The 13,309-nt window shown below is 41.6% G+C and overlaps 1 protein-coding gene across 1 annotated transcript in view; it reads left to right on the forward strand.

The window, feature by feature from the left end:
• The first annotated feature begins 1,610 nt into the window (after positions 1-1,610).
• MGAT4A (alpha-1,3-mannosyl-glycoprotein 4-beta-N-acetylglucosaminyltransferase A) overlaps positions 1,611-13,309 on the forward strand; it is a 155,593-nt gene continuing 143,894 nt past the window's right edge. Inside the window, exon 1 of the mRNA XM_077915096.1 lies at positions 1,611-1,745. The gene's annotated coding sequence lies outside the window, so the exon portion shown is untranslated. The remainder of the gene's footprint in view (positions 1,746-13,309) is intronic.

Below are 13,309 nucleotides of genomic sequence, written 5' to 3' on the forward strand. Positions count from 1 at the left end.
AGAGATGACAGGGGTGCAGCTGGCTAGGCCAGAGGCAGATTTAAAGTTTGCACTAACCTTCCTTATTCTGCCTCTTGTCTCTCCCTCTTGCAAACAGGCTTTTCCTCTGAACCATTTATTTCAAGTATGTCCTAAAGGACATTTGGGTGGGTGGGGGGGGGGGGATGGTGGTGGTGGGAGAACAGAAGTATTCCCCATCTTCCTAGGCAAAAGCTCAGAAAGAACCATAAATGAAGCCCAGAGTACCCCTGTTAGCATTTTTTCTTCCCCCAAAAGTTGGAGCTTCACCTACTGAACCAAATGGCTTTCTTGATAAGCGAAGAGAATCAAACCAAAACCCCCTTTGTGAAGGCAACCACATGGGAGCAAGGAATCCAAGAGAGCCTTTAGTGGCTATCTTTTCTCTTAGTTTAACATATACATAGGCCAGGCAGTGTGACAATGGAAAAACATCATTTCCTTTTAGATACAGGATCATAACTGTTAGCACGCCTATCAGTCAGAACTCACGCCAGCGGGCTCTGAGATGGATTGGAATTAAGTTCTCTCAGCTTTGTACAGATTCCAGAAACAGATACACATAGAAGGTGCCGCATAGCCCGGCCGATTCTCTGCCTTCAAGGAGAGACTGGCACAGAGTCACTTCTGAGTAATTTCTCTCTGGAGCTGGATGACTTCGTCACTCATATTTCTAGCCAGAACATTTACTCAAGCTTTATGTTAATAACATCAATTAGTACAATGTCACATGAAAACAATCAACCCATCAGGTTTAGCCCCTCTAGGTTATGCCCACCTACAGAACATTACCGGGAGCCCCTAACAGCTCAAATAAACATCAGGACTATGGGCTCAAATTGAGGAGGTCTAGGTATCAGGAGAACTCATCCATGCATCTGTGAGGTGCTGAGAAGCCAGAGGGGCCCAAAGGGCCTGTGCTGGCACTGAATGCCAGGTTCCAGAAAACCCCAAGGTGTTCTCAGGCCAGTTGCTCTGTTATCCTGCTGACTATGCCAAGAAATATTGTAATGCTGATAACTCTAAAGACATGCCTCTTTTAGTTAAGGCAACAAACCTTAAATGAACAAACTTTTTTTTTTTATTTTAAAGATTTATTTATTTATTTATTTATTTATTTATTTATTTATTTATGATAGACATAGAGAGAGAGAGAGACAGAGACACAAGAGGAGGGAGAAGCAGGCTCCATGCCAGGAGCCCAACACAGGACTTGATCCCGGGACTCCAGGATCGTGCCCTGGGCCAAAGGCAGGCGCTAAATCTCTGAGCCACCCGGGGATCTCCCCCCACCTTTTTTTAAATTTTAAAGTAGAAGGAAAATAATTTTATTTGAGCCCAAGTTAAGACAACTGCTTTGGGTACACAATCTTCAAAAAGAAGAAGTGCTCCAGGGAAGGAACAGTTGATGCAGGGTTAACATAAAAAGTTACAAATCATTAGACAAAGGAGATTTCAGAAAGTTGCAGACCTTATCTTAACCTTTCCAGTCTGTGCAAGGCTCCATGACTTCAGTCTCGTGGGAACTTGAGGTTTTAATCTTTATGTTAATGTTCCATTTTGGTTATTTTTTTAATTTCTTTTTTTTTTTTTTTTTTTAATTTATGATAGTCACACACAGAGACAGAGAGGCAGAGACACAGGCAGAGGGAGAAGCAGGCTCCATGCACCGGGAGCCCGATGTGGGACTCAATTCAGGGTCTCCAGGACCGCGCCCTGGGCCAAAGGTAGGCTCCAAACCGCTACGCCACCCGGGGATCCCTGGTTATTTTTTTAAATGAAGCAGATGTACAATGTGTGCTTGAGGTAGAAATAGAGGCTGTGCTCTAAGGTTTTGTCCAGTAATTTTTACCTCGGTAAATGTTAAAGTATAGCTTCCCTGCGAGCCCAGGTATTATTTAGGTGGTCTTTTTTTTTTTAATATCTTAGTTATTTACTTAAAGATAGAGAGATAGAACATGAAGAGGAGAGGGGCAGATGGAGAAGCAACTCCCCACTGAGCAGGGAGCCCAATGCAGGGCTTGATCCCAGGACCCTGAGATTGTGACCTGAGCTGAAGGCAGACTTATCCAACTTAGCCATCCAGGCACCCCAGTTTGGGTGGTCTTCACAGAGGCAGCGAGATCTAACCAGGTGATAAATCTGACTAAACAGGAGACAGAGAAGTCCACACAGTTCTCTCCACAGATGAGAACAGAGGATAGAGAAGTACCCAGGTGTTTCAAGTTGGGTAGCAAAACAGAACCTCCAGGTTAGAAGTGGACAGTGGGCAAAATGGAGGGAGCTGGAAGACAAGAAGGAAAAAGGAGAGAGAAAGAAAGAAATGGCTTTCCACTTATCCCACACAGATGTCTATTCAAAGGAACCAAATGGTGGCCGGTGGAGGGAGGCAGCACTCTCACTGGTCCCTGGGTGATCAGGCCCAGGGAATCAGGCTCAACCCGCCTTCCTGCAAGGGTCTAATCAGGCAACTAAAGACAAGAAAAAAAAGGAGTTTCCTGTGACTATCAGATTTCTAGCCAATCCATGATGTGAGGGTTACATATGCACTGGTCTCATGAGTCTGGCGTTGGGGAAATCTTGGGCCACCCAGGTCTGTGGGTACTTGGTGGCCACTCCCACTTGGGCTGGTTGGTTGCGGTGCTGGGGCACATTCTCAGAGGCTGGGTGGAGTCCAGCAGTGGCCTCTTAGAGGCAGCCCGCAGTATGAGAAGGAGGGGAAAGAGCATGGAAAAGAAGAGAGAGGGAGGTTAGATGTTTAGGAAGGAAGGGAAAAGGGAAAAATATTGTCTGAATGAGAGTAGTGGGAACCCCATGACAGGAGAGGCAGCAGTGACACAGAAATAAACGTTTAGGAGATGGCTGGTCAGCTGCAAGGGCTTGCATCTGGCTGACCCAGGGGGTCCCACATTCTCCTGGATGGGGAAAAAGAACCCCTGGGGTCCTGGCAGGGTCCCTCCAAATATGATACCATACCTGGCCCTTGGGCTCCCTAAACAATAGAAATTGACAAGAGGCCAAATGTGAGTTTCAGGTAAGGCTTTATCCAAGCTCATGGTCAGCGCAAGGGAGACAGCACAGAGCAAGGTGTCCTCAGGCTGACTCCCCGAGCAGAGGTCAGGGAGAGTTTTTTTATTTTTTCTTATTATTTTAATTTTTTAAAAGATGTTATTTATTCATAAAAGACACACAGAGAGAAGCAGAGACATAGGCAGAAGGAGGAGCAGGCTCCCTGTTGGGAGCTTGATGTGGGACTTGATCCCAGAACCCTGGGATCAGGACCTGAGCTGAAGGCAGACGCTCAACCACTGAAACACCCAGGTGCCCCTCAGGGAGAGTTTTTAGACACTCAAGTGGGAAAGGGCATCTTCAAAACATGTAGAAACAGGGATTTATTAGAACCTGTGCAGTTAAAGGTCATGCTTCTTGTGTCCTCTGTCTCATTAGCATGTTAAATCTCCATGGGGGGGTGGTGTTTTTTAGTATTATAATAAGGGGGAAAGTTGGTGAAAGGTCAACACTGGGGTCCACCTTGGAGCAGACTGGTTTGGTCTGGTCTTCACCAATCTTTGTAGTGAACATCCTCCTTTCAGTGAGCATCCTCTCTCTGCATTTCTGCAAGATGGCATACTTAAGAGGTATAGAGTTTGAACTTTTCTTTTTTTTTCCTTATAGAGGCTGGAGGAATGCTGGATATTGCCTTTAAGGTTGAAGGGATCTGAGTCTAGTCCCTGCTCTGTCCCATTTCTATTTGCAATATTTTTATGCTGCATCTTATTCTATACTGGAGCTTTCTATTTTATCAGAATAAACTTCACCTTTGATGACAAAGATCTTCTCATTTATATTAAATTATCATCCTAGCTGACTCTTTAGCTAAGATCTAATGTTAAGAATGTAAATTCTCTGAATACTTATATTAAAAAGACAACCTGATTCCTAGAAACATATAAACTACCAAAGCTAAAATAGGAAGAGATAGAAAACTTGAACACACCCATAACGAGCAAAGAAATTGAGTTAGTAATCAAAAATCTCCCAACAAACAAAAATTCAGGGCCAAATGGCTTCACAGGGAAATTAATCAAACATTTAAAGAAGACTTAATACTTATTCTTCTCAAACTATTCCAAAAAATAGAAAAGGATGGAAAAACTTCCAAATTCATTGTATGAGGCCCACATTATCCCAATACCAAAACCAGATAAAGACTTCACTAAAAAAAGAGAACTACAGGCCAATATCCCTAACGAACATGGATGCAAAACTTCTCAAAATACTAGCAAACCAAATCCAACAATATATATTAAAAAAACCATTCACCATGATCAAGTGGGATTTATTCCTGGGTTGCAAGAGTGGTTCAATATTTGCAAATCAATCAACGTGATACACCACATTAGTAAAAGGATGAGATTCATGATCATTTCAATAGATGCAGAAAAGGCATTCGACAAAGTACAGCATCCATTCATGATAAAAAACCCTCAACAAAGTGGGTTTAGAGGGAATATACCTCAACATAGTAAAGACCATATATGAAAAACCCACAGCTAGTATTTTCCTAATGGGAAAAAAACTGCAAACTTTTCCTCCATGAACAGGAACAAGGCAGGGATGTCCACTCTCACCAGCCACTTAACACAGTACTGCATGTCCTAGCCTCAGCAATCAGACAACAAAAAGAAATAAAAGATATCCAAATTGGCAAAGAAGAAGTCAAATTTCCACTGTTTGCGGATGACATGATACTCTATATAGAAAACCTAAAAGACTCCACCCCAAAAACTGCTAGAACTGATACACAAATTCAGCGACATTGTAGGTTATAAAATCAATGTACAGAAATCTGTTGCATTTCTATATGCCAATAATGAAGCAACAGAGAGAGAAATGAAGGAATCAATCCCATATGTAATCATACCAAAAACCATATGATACCCAGGAATAAACCTAACCAAAGAGGTGAAAGCCTGTACTCTGAAAATTATACAACACCGATGAGAGAAATTGAAGCTGACTCAAAGAAATGGAAAGATATTCCATGCTCGTGGATTGGGAGAACAAATATTGTTAAAATGTCTATACTACCCTATACATTTAATGCAATCCCTATCAAAATACCATCAGCATTTTTTCCCAGAGCTGGAACAAACAATCCTAAAATTTGTAGAAACCACAACAGACCCCTGAATACCCAAAGCAGCCTAGAGAAAGAAAAACAAAGCTGGAGGTATCACAATTCCAGATTTCAAGTTATACTACAAAGCTGTAGTGATCAAAACAGGATGGTAGTGGCACAAAAACAGACATATGGATCAATAGAACAGAATAGAAAACCCAAAAATGAATCCACAACTATATGGTCAATCAATCCTCAACAAAGCAGGAAAGAATATTCAATGGGGAAAAAAAGTAGTCGAGAAAACCAGACAGCAACATGAAAAGAATGAAACTGCCCCACTTCCTTACACTATAAACAAAATAAATTCAAAATGGATGAAAGACCTAAATGTGAGACCTGAAGCCATAAAAATCCTAGAGAAAAACATAGGCGGTAACCTTTTTGACATGAGCCATAGCAACTTCTTTCTAGATATATCTCCTGAGGCAAGGGAAACAAAAGCAAAAATGAACTGTTGGGATTTTATCAAAATAAAAAGCTTCTACACAACAAAGGAAACAACAAAACTAAAAGACAACCTACTAAATGGGAGAAGATGCAAATGACATATCTGATAAAGGGTTAGTATCCAAAATGTATAAAGAACTTATCAAACTCAACACTCAAAATACAATCCCATTAAAAAATGGGCAGAAGACATGACTAGGCATTCTTCCAAAAAAGACATCCAGATGGCCAACAGACACATGAAATATGCTCAACATCACTCATCCTCAGGGAAATACAAATCAAAAGTACAATGAGGTAATATCTCACACCTGTCAGAATGGCTAAAATCAACAACATAGAAACAACAGGTGTGGTGTTGGTGAGGATGTGGAGATAAGGGAACATTTTTGCCCTGTTGGTGGGAATTCAAGCTGGTGCCACTACTCTGGTAAATAGTATGGAGTTTCCTCAAAAAGTTGAAAATAGAACTACCCTATGATCCAGCAATTGTGCTACTAGATAGTTACCCAAATAATACAAAAATACTAATGCAAAGGGAGTCATGCACCCTTATGTTTATAGAAACATTACCTACAATAGCCAAACTATGGAAACAGCCCAAGCGTTCATTGACTGATGAGTGGATAAAGAAGATGTGGCATACACAGACACACACACACACACAGTAGAATATTACTTAGTCATAGAAAATAATGAAATTTGCAACTATGAATAGAACTAGAGAGTATTATGTTAAGTGAAATAAGTCAGAAAAAGACAAGTACCATACAATTTCACTCATGTGGAATTTAAAAAGCAAAGCAAATAAACATAGGGAAAAAAGAGAGACAAACCAAGAAACAGACTCTTAACTATAGAGAACTGATGGTTACTGCAGGGGAAGTGGTAGGGGATCGGTGAAATAGGTGATAGGGATGAAGGAGGGCACTTGGGGTGATGAACACTGGGTGTTGTATGTAAGTGTTGAATCACTAAATTCTACACTTGAAACCAATATTATGCTGTATGTTAACTAACTGGAATTTAAATAAAAACGTAAAAAAATAGTAAAAACAAAACAAAAAAGACAATGTGATCAGTCTCAATAGAATTGAACACATGAATGTTCAAATGAGCTGGATATAGCATTTTTGCATGTGTTTTGTCATTTTGGTACAGTAATAATTAGTAATTAGTAGTAATAAATATCTGACACACAAATCTTAGACAAGTTATAGTTCATTGTAATAAGGTTATTAAGGAGGGTTGTTTTCATCTCCCCAGCTCCTCATAGAAGATGCTAGTGGCTGTTGGCATTAGAATTTTGCCTGTCCAGGTGAAGGCCTGACAGGTTGCTGGAAGCCCCAGATGGGGGCTGCCCAGGCCCAGAATACTCCCATCTGTCACTCTGAAGTCTATGTGGTTGCGAAAACTGCCACTAATAAGCTATGTCACCTAGATTTGAGATATAACTTGTAAATATGTCATGTATGCCATTTGCCATTTGTCTGCCACCATCCTGCCACCACATAACGACGGCCTCTGTGTCCTGCTAATCTGTTATTGTAAGACCTTGGAGGAACTGTGCCTTCATGCTTTACCCAACTATTACTCTTCACATTTCATGATAAGGAAATGGGGGACCAGGAAAGTGAAGCAATTTTCCCAAGGTCACACAACTTTGAGTGTGTCAATCTCTCAGAGCTGGGCTGCTCAATCCCACAGTATTGTGTGACAGTCGCACGTGGCTATTGAGCGGAGCACTTGGTATGTGACTGGTTCAAATGGAGATGTGCTCTAAGTGTAAACTCTGTCTTGGGCTCCAAAGACTTAGTCTGAAAAAAGAATGTAAAATATCTCATTTGTAATTTTTCATATTACAAATCATTATACAAATCATTTATAAATGATTATTTGGGATACATTGAGTTAAGTAAAACATTATTCAAACTCATTTCACCCTTTTATTTTTACCTTTCATTTTTTTAATTTAATTTTTTTAAGATTTTATTTATTTATTCATGAGAGACACAAAGAAAGAGGCAGAGACACAGGCAGAGGGAGAAGCCGGCTCCTCATGGGGAGCCTGATGCAGAACTCGATCCCAGGACTCCAGGATCATGCCCTGAGCCAAATGCAGACACTCAACCACTGAGCCATCCAGGTACCCCTATTTTTACCTTTTTAAAATGTGGTAATGAGACATTCTTAAATTACAAATGTGATTCACGCTATATTTCAGCTGGACGGTGGTATCACAGAACCCGTCTCTCCATCTGGACAGTGAAGTTAGCAGTGAGAACACGTGTAAAGTGCCCAAATAGCGGGTGTTCTATAAATGATTTTGTTCCTCTCCCACCACATTTTCTCACCAGAACACCCAAGTCTCATGACTTGGACATACATGAATTTCCAGAGGCTTTAAAAGAAACATTGTTCTTCTCTTCCATCCAGATTCCTCTCTAGCAAGGGCATGTTTTTAGTCATGAGTTATTCGCAATCTTAGGGTATACAGTTTGTAAATAGCAAGTCAGATATTTGGGAACCTGGGCCAAGATCCTGAAACTGCCTTGCCTAAAGCAGAGGCGTTAGAGAATGTGCCCATTCATACACTTGCCCCAGACATTGGTGAAAAGATGGACTGATGTGTAGGCAGGAAATGCACACAAGGTAATTCATTGCCATTGAAGCTCACTGAGCATCTATCTGGTTGTGATATGAATTATTCATGGATTCCGCCTTGGCGCTCTTCTGTTGAAGGTTGATGTCAGAGCAGGACCTGTGCTCCCCTCTTTGACCCCCGCGCTCAGCAGCTGTGTACAGAAGGCCCCATCCTAGATTTGGTTCTCTTCCAAGTGGGCCTAGAAACTGGAGGTTGGCCACTACAATTAGGCCTCCTTGTCCAACTGCCAGAAGATGAATGAATTCCTCAGCCTCAGCCCAGTGCTCTTGAGTGAATTGAGATAATTTATGGAATTGATTTATGCTCTTCCTCTTTCCACAAGTATTCGTGATGGCTATATAAGTGGTCTTTTGTTGAATTTACACAGTCATCCTCTAATTTTGTGGCTCTGGTGTTCCTGTCAGGGATGACACATTTATACGTGATCTGCTACAATGCTCATGAAGTTACAGTGCTCAAGAGTAAGGCAACAGGGAGCGGTGTGGACTGTTCCCAAGTGGGGAATGCCCAGCACTCCAGACCCAAACAGGTTGTTGCCTGTAAGGATACACATCTGGGATCATTGCGTCCTCTGATTTTTCACTAGAAGTCCAATTCTCCAATTTTATTGTGGAAATCTGTTTTTTAAATTTGGGGACTGAATGAACCCTTCTCTGGGTCCAATTCAACCATGCTGTTTATAGTTTCCAATCTTGTTTGTGCCTCTATAAATGGGGCCTTTGTGGGAAGGAACTTTGCCTTTTATTTTCCTGTGCTCCTCTTTTGCTTTCTCTCCCCCTCACCACACCGTGCACGTTGCATAGCATATATAATTATTGATTTCCAGAACAAGACACTTTTTGCCACTTGATTCATGTTTTAGACCCCTCTTCTTTTTTGTACTTCTTGTTACTCGAAGTTCTCCAGATGCCAAGAGAGAAGAGGAAGCAGGAGCAGGAATCACAGAAGCTCTTTTCCGACCACATGCCCTCATTTGTAAGACAATGTGTGCAAAGCCCCTATCCCCTGGTTTCTGTATTACATTACCAAGGCTTGACCAAGGGGGCAGGGGCTCAGGAGAAAAGGGAGGAATTCCAGGTCAGGATTCAGAAGGCCTCTCCTTTAATTTAAGGCAGTGCTAGAGCAACAAGAGGCCTGCCCGGCCCATCTCCATTCACACTACCCTGTTTCCAGTGCTCCATGTGCCCACCATCTCTGGAAACATGCTCCCTATTCTGGGGTTTATTTTGTGAGGAAGGCCTCCTGACTCCTCATGCTATCTTCCATTCAACCAGATACTTTGTCTTTGATGACATGCCCCAGGGACCCTAAGAAACGTAGGCTGTGTCTGCCTAAGTCACCAAAATCTTCAATAAAATTCAGTTGGGGAAGTGGCTATTTTGAGCCCAACAGGCAGTTTGTTTGGTTTATGTGTGTGTATGTGTGTGTGTGTGTGTGCATGCGTGCGTGTACATGCTTGGGATATTGAGAAAGTCACAAACTGAGTTCTGTTCATAGGAAGCAGATCCAGACCATTTGCTTACTGTGATGCATGAAGTCAAAATTTTCAGAACTACACTATAGCTATAAAAGATATTAAAGGAAGGGGGCCCCTGACTGGATCAGTTGGTAGAGTGCACAGCTCTTGATCTCAGGGTTGTGGGGTCAAGTCCCACGTTGGGTGTAGAGATTACTTAAAAATAGAATCTTTAAGAAAAAAAAAAGACGTTAAAGCATGTTTTAGGGAATTGAAAGAAGACAGCTATATTTTCAGGAAATGAATTGAGAAAAACCCAGTGAAGCAATATTTGTTTCCACCTATGCAAAAACCCAGACAGATATGCAGCAGGAAGTCTGCGGTGTCTCTGCACTCATGGCCCACATCATGAGGAGATAGATATAATGCTGATGGTGGCAGGGATCAGACTGAGTTCTACAATAGTACATCTACTTTGCTGGTAAAAATACAGGAAGAACAACTTCCTGTAAAATACTCTAAACGTTTGTGTGATACGAAGTGCAAAGCTTTACTACTATTCAGGGAAATCCAGCACACACATACAATTTGTTCTGAAAGAACTTTGTCCACCCAGTCTTGGAGTTTCTGGGACTTTCTTAGATTTCTGCAGCTAATGGCATCAACACAGACATTCCATAATTCTCTGTAGGGAAGGGGGCAACAACCTGATCCCCACTTTTCCCTGATCCCCATTTGGGATATTCAGAGACTAGGCTTTGTATTTGAGGGCACACACTTTGGCCTCAATGTTGTATTTTGAGCAGCACACACTGACTTACCCTTGGTATTTGGGATCTCCCAAGTAGCCTGTCTTCAGAAAACAGATTTCTTCTTTTGAGTGTGACCCTCCCCAAACTCTAGCAGATTGGGGTGTACTTTTGTTACCCCATACTTTGTAACTGGGCTTTATCTAGCAACTCTTGAGTTCTATTTTAGGGCATCCTACATGGTGAACATTTTCTGATGCAGGCCATGTCTTGATGCTTGACATTTTGTGTTCTAGGTACACACGGTGCTGCCCAATCCCATAATTTGAGATACAGCTTATGGCTTATGGAGTGTGGCCATCTATTGTTTTAGGCATCCGAGGCTTTCTATAGATGTATGTCCAAGTGTATCGTGACAAGGGGCTGTGGTTGATTTTCTCCCAATTCCAGTCCTCATAGAGGCTGCACTAGAGAAATGGTCATACAGGAAAATGCAATCACACCTTGGTGTTTAATAGGAAAATCAAAGTTTCCCTAAAGTGAATGTGCTGTGCCTCCATCATGAGGTATTCCATGTTTCTTGGTATTGCTTCCCTTCATGTTCACCTTATCTTCATGATAACTCAGGAGGAGGCATTTTGAAAATAGCCTCCTGGCCACAGTTCAGACTGGGCACCTGGCTGGAGCTGGACATTCACGGTGCCTTTGTCAGGTCCCACCCACAGCTGGGGAGCCCAGGGGTGGAATCTTGACCCATGTGAGCTAATCACCCTCCTTTGCTGGAATTTTAAGACTGAAAATGAGAAAAAAAATGCATATCTTCCCAGTGGATGAGATTGTACATAGAACTAAGTAGACAGAGGCAAGTAGGTAGTCAGCAAGAAAAAGGAAGTCACATAGCGGGAAATTAAAGAGCGGAGGGATAAAGGGCATTCCTGAGGTTTTTGGGTCCAGCTGTCCCTCAGGCTGTCTTTGTCGCTCCTCTCCTACAGCTTTTAAGCTAGCAGTCATCCATAAAAATCCCCCTTTTTGCTAAATTTTGTTCTGATTGGGTTGTAGCACTGATAACCAAAGTTGTCCTAATCATCACAGTGAAGTTAGATCATGTGCTATCAATACAAACAAGTACACAGCAATTGCATATTACCTTCCTAAAGACCTTTTACACTTTATAATGGATGGTGTGTATCATTACCATAAACAGCATGCAATTAACTTGGTTCTCCAGCTTTGATTTGTGTCAAAGTTTGCAGGGTTATTTTTCTTTTTAAAGTATTCAGAATTTGGCGTTGGGGTGGGATTTTTGGCAGTTATAAAAGATGCCCAAAAATTATTCTACATTTCTCCCCTTGAAAGACTTTATAGATACACCTAAACAGTTTCCAAAAGTAGTGATATTAATTACCCCCCCCCCCCCATCAGCAGTATGGAAGATTTCCAGTTACTCCATATTTTCACCCACACTTGGTATTGCCAGTCTTCTTCATTTGAGACATTTTACACCATTATACAATGGGTATACGATGGTATCACATTATAGTTTTACATTTTGCATTTTCCTAATGACTAAGAAGATTGAGCACCTCTTCACATATTTATGGCCATTTGGATATCGTATTTCATGAAGTGTCTGTTCAAGTCTTTAGCCCATTTCCTGTTGGGTTGACTGCCTCTTATTGACTGATTGGGGTTCTGGACATAAGTCTTTTGTTGGGTATATGTAGTGCAATGATCTCCCATTCATGGCTTTCCTCTTCATTCTTTCATTGGTATCTTTTGGTGAACAGGAGTTTTTCATTTTAGTAAAAATGAAAAGAAAAACCTTCTGATCTTCTTTTTTCATGGTTAGTGCTTTTTATATTTTATTGAAGAAACCTTTGCCCCAAGGTCATGAAATCATTCTCCTGTGTTTGCTTCTCAAAATTTTATTATTTTAGTGGTCCTGGTTAGGTCATACACCTACCCTTGGGTCTGACTGTATGTAGTAGCTTGTTTGCTCTTGATTATCATTCTAACTAGGAGCTAGAAACGCACTGGGTGGCTGAGAATGGGGATCATACCTGTGAGCCATTGTATTTGACTACAAGTAACAAAATTGGGAAAGCAGGGGCTTACACAGAATAGAGCAGTGGTCCTCAACTTTTGGTGCACTGAATCATCCGGAAGTTCTAAAAAACTGCATGTCCAGGCTGCACCCCATATCAATCACATAAAAATCTTTTTTTTTTTAAAGATTTTATTTATTATTCATGAGAGACACACAGAGAGAGGCAGAGACACAGGCAGAAGGAGAAGCAGGCTCGATCCCGGACCCTGGGATCACGACCTAAACTGAATGCAGACACTCAACCACTGAGCCACCCAGGCATCCCACATAAAAATCTTTTGAGGTGAGATCCAGGCAACAGTAATTTTTAAAGCCCCTCTGATGAGTCCTAAGGGCAGCCCAAGCTTGGAACCACTGAATAGGGTTTTTCTTTTATGTGACAAGAAATCTGAAGTTAAGCAGTTTAAGGCTGGTGTGGTAGCTTCACAAAGCATTAGGGGACCAGGCTCCTCTTAACGTAGAGCTTTACTATCCCTGAGGGTGTGGTCATTAAATAACTGCTAAAGCCTCACCCATTGGGTTTCTATTCTACACAACAGGTAGGAGGAAGGGCAAGGGTAAAAGCCTTACATAACAGTTTCTGCATAACTGTCAATGGCAGGAACTTCAACATACCGTCACCCATCATACTGCCACCCATATCCAAATACTGGGAAATGTATTTATTTGGGTACGTTGCCAT

The sequence above is a fragment of the Canis aureus genome, chromosome 11, assembly GCF_053574225.1.
Source record: "Canis aureus isolate CA01 chromosome 11, VMU_Caureus_v.1.0, whole genome shotgun sequence".
Classification (NCBI taxonomy): domain Eukaryota; kingdom Metazoa; phylum Chordata; class Mammalia; order Carnivora; family Canidae; genus Canis; species Canis aureus.